Raw genomic sequence first — 4,287 nt, 5'->3', positions numbered from 1 at the left:
TTTTTTTTGCCAGTCCTGGGGCTTGGACTCAGGGCCTGAGCACTGTCCCTGGCTTCTTTTTGCTCAAGGTTAGCACTCGGCCCCTTGAGCCACAGCACCACCTCTGGCCTTTTCTATATATGTGGTGCTGAGAAATTGAACGCAGGGCTTCATGTATAGGAGGCAAGCACTCTTGCCACTAGGCCATATTCCCAGCCCTTGTGATAATCTTTCATCATGTAAATTAGTTTTTTTATCAGTAAATTGCTTGGTATCCAATGGATTGTAGTTGTAGAGTTGTACAAATGTGGTACAAGTCATTCATAAAACTGATGTCTTATAAATTGGAGTCAGTCATAGTAAAGCACAGTCTGAAAATTACTGATCTTTACAGATAGAATAAGTTTGTAGAAGGGCCCTGCCTCACCTCCACAGAACCAGAAAATTATGTTCTAAAACTCTCTAAGAGTCTAAATTACACACTTTAATTTTCAAATGTTAGTTCTTACAAATCCAGGCTCCAGTGGCTTATGTTTGTAACCCTAGCTATTCAAGAAGCTGAGACTTGCAGGATCAAAATTCCAGCCATCCTGTTAGAAAAGGCTACAAAATTCCATTCCAATTAACCAGCAAAATACCACATTGGGCTCAAATTACTGAGCATGAGCCATGAGTAAGAAAACTAAGAAAAAGCATGAGACCCTGAGATTAAACCTTAAGATTTGTACAAAAGATTAGACCTTGCAGAAAAAAATTCCAGTTTGGTTATTATTGATTATTATTATATACTACTTAACCATTTTACTTGAGAATGACCAAAATATTAACCAATATCTAGTACTATGTTATCATTTCTAATGGAATATATTTGTCATCACTCTTGTCCCTTTTCCTCTTGCATAAACTCCTAAAATTTTTGTAATCTCCTAGATGTTAAGTGGCTTTTTGTATGTGATTTAGATGTTTTGCGGCTAAGGATTTATGAATAGTCTTAGGCAAAAAGCCAAGTTGAAAGTGAATACACGTATATATGTTTACCTCTATTTCTCAGATCAAATGCCTTTAATTGGACATGTGTATAAAATTAGGAGATACAGGTTTTAACAAAAGAGTTACTAAAGAACTTGGTTTATAAATGCATTATAATTTGTTTGCCAATGGATATGCAAGTTTAGTGAGGGGAAATGATGACAAATACATTTATTGGGAGAAATGATAAGAACGACCCAAGAAATATCAGAAGAAATAACAGCCTTTTACTGTTGAATCACTTCCTTATAACAGGATACAGTCTATCCCATTCTCATTTTCCTTCCATACTCACAGCAGTATACTAGGACTACGGTATTTTCTACTCATGCAGGAAAAAAGTAAAAACATGGGGTAGGCATTCAAGAGTTAGGAAATTATTGTCTGACTACCTGTAAACCTTTCTTTGTCTCTTCTCCTAGTTTTTCCTATGACATTTTTCCTGAAATACTTTCCTACTAATACTAATAATTATAATAAATTCCAATTTTATTATATGTGTATATTTGATGTTATATTTTATTTTCACCATGTGGTCTCTATTTTAGATTTCCTATAGTCATACCTCTATGACACCCTAGACAAGTTCACACAAGACTGGACTTTCCCTCTAACCATAACCTCCTCCTTTGACATGGAGATGATCATTATTTTTGTACCTTATGTTTATTTTTATGATTTTACATTGATTTACTCATTATGAAATGGGATGTCTCTATTGCTCAAGCTGTTTTTAAAATCTGAAGTTCAATGAATCTTCTGCCTTAATTTATGAGTCACTGGAAGTGGTGCTATGGTTCAAAAGAGCTCAGAGACAGTGCCCAGTGCCTGACTTCAAGCCCCATGATTGCCAAAAAAGAGTAGTGCCATGTAGTGGTGGGTGTCAATTGGGTTGCAGAAGATGTGACCCTCTGGGGCAGGTGTGGGTTTCTGAAGTCATGGGAAGAGAGTGCCCCTTGTACCCAGGATGACTGCAATGTCGTCTTTCTCCAGCATCATGCCTCTTAGTGATGCAGAGTTTTCACCAGTGAAATCCACCACTTTTTATTCTGGAGAAAATCAATAGCAGTGGACATAACAAGTAGAGATGGATCTGAGAACTGAGCATAGTGGTAATGGTGGTGCAAGCTTGTCCTCTAAATGAGAGGCACAGGCACCAAGGCAGTCCTGGGACCAGAACATATCCTGGATCTGCAACAAATTCATTCTAGAACCTCACTGTAGTCAATGGAATAAGAGCTGAGGAATATGGAAACAGCCAAGCTACTGAACATAGCAATTCTATGTGTGAGTAGGCCTTGGGGTACTTCTGGTAAAGCTTTGCACTCTGGTTTCCTATAAAAACAACCATAGGCATAGGATTCAGTGAGACAGCTGAGAGCCTATCCCTTCATGGTGGCCTCCAGCTGGCACCACTGAGCTGTGATTCTGGAGTCCATCCACAATGGACAGTTGGTGATGGAGAAACACATTTAAAGCTGCTGGTGTAATGAACTGCCTGATGACAAATTCCACAGTACCAGCATGGCCCCAGCCTGCCAGTATATGCCTCCATGTTCATTCTCTGTGACAGAAAAGCTAGGACTTGGGAAAAGTCAAATCCATCTTCTCCAAGATGCTGTCCAGATCCTTACCTGGCATCAAGAACATAGAGATGACGGTCAGCCTGTCTTTGTGCAGATGTATGCCACTTTGAGTCCTGAAAGAAGAGGAAGTGTGGGACAGAATCCCAGGGCATATGGGCATTGACAAACTACCCATGATGGCAGAGGTTGAAGGCCTTCAGACTAAGGTCCTCCTTCCTCTAAACAACAAGTAAGAATAGTGGACTGAGCAGGCATTAATGATGCTGAGACTGGAAGACAAAGAGGAAAGGCATCTCTAATCTTTTCTTTAGTGAGTTTTCTTGCTTGACTTTTGTACTTCTTCACTCTTAAATTCTCCCTTGTGTTTTGTTGGTTTTTGAGGATTGTGTTGTCTTTTTTATCCATGAATTTTGTGATCTTTCAATATGATTTAAGTATGTGGCTTCAGGGTTTGTAAAGGTTATTTGGTGTAGGTACAGAAATCAGTTGTGAGGGTGAGTGATATTTAGAGAGCTTAGGTGCTATCACCTTCATGGAGTATTCTGTGGCCTCATTGTGGTTTTACTGTGCAGGAGCCTGAAGGTCCTTTGTTGGCTGCCTCCATTGGACCCTCCCGGCATGGAAGTGCTATCTCTAGTTTGCTAAGCCTTTAAGCCATCAGGTCTAAAACTGGAGACCTGTTTCCCTCCACTGGTGCACTGGGCACACAGGCCACAGGATAAAAGGAAATAGAAATTTTAAAAAATGAAGTGGAAAAAGTAGCAACTGAGTGTTTCTGCGAAGTCATAGTGGCTGTGGATTTGTGAATCTGTTTTTTTTCCTTTCTTGTGCCTCTGGAAGTTTAAGATTTGATGCCACTTTGTTGGCACAAAACTGTGACCACTTATAATCTTTCCATTATTCTCTGTTGGGTTGGATTTCCCTGCCAAAGCTCTGTGTCTCCATTTCATCAGATGGAGCTCTGACCTTTTACTTTCACCATTCCATCATCTTTCCTGGTACCTAAGGTCAAGTTTCTGGGATACTAGTGTGGCAGTGTTTGTTTTCCTGATGACGAAATGATGGTAAAAATCAGCTATGTGGTTTCAACACTGATGAGCTGTTGGGATTCAGTCAGTGAATTTGCCCATATGCTAGGCATATGCTAAGGGAAGCTTTCATATGGCTTCTGAGGCGAACTGAACTGTCAAGATGATGGGCCTTGCATCAACCCCAATTGCATCTCAGATCTCTGAAGACCCCATGAGAAGACTTTTTTGCAGGGCATTGGACTGTGTGAAGTTTTAAGTTCTTGAGCTCCTGTTTAAGGGGAATATTCAGAGATTTCTGACACCTAGAGCAGTCTGACTTCACAAAATAATTCTCTAATGAAGATGCTTCTTGGCTATAGAATCCTGGAAGCTTTTTGGGAAATGAAGTAAATTATTTTCCAAAAGCCAGATCACTTTGCTGATTTCAAACTTCTTATCTATTTAGGATATAGAAATGAAAGGACTGTGAAAACTAGCAATAGCTAGAAATTTCAAGAGTCTGAAATGATTTTTACTGTCATTCTTTTTCATCTTTACCCTTGCAGATAGAAAATGTTCCATTTTTGCCATTGGAACTTGAAATATTTACTCAGAGCTGAAATATTCTATTTGTTTGCTATGATGATATTCCAGATGTCTAGATTGTGTAAGATTATTTTTTT

At 39.2% G+C, this 4,287-nt stretch overlaps 1 pseudogene; it reads right to left on the bottom strand.

Annotated features, from left to right (window-relative positions):
* Positions 1–1,842: 1,842 nt before the first annotated feature.
* On the bottom strand, positions 1,843–2,769 carry LOC125343045 (annotated as a pseudogene).
* Positions 2,770–4,287: the final 1,518 nt, after the last annotated feature.

This window comes from Perognathus longimembris, chromosome 28, assembly GCF_023159225.1.
Source record: "Perognathus longimembris pacificus isolate PPM17 chromosome 28, ASM2315922v1, whole genome shotgun sequence".
In the NCBI taxonomy this organism is placed as follows: Eukaryota; Metazoa; Chordata; class Mammalia; order Rodentia; family Heteromyidae; genus Perognathus; species Perognathus longimembris.
This window is presented reverse-complemented; position numbering and strand designations above follow the sequence as displayed.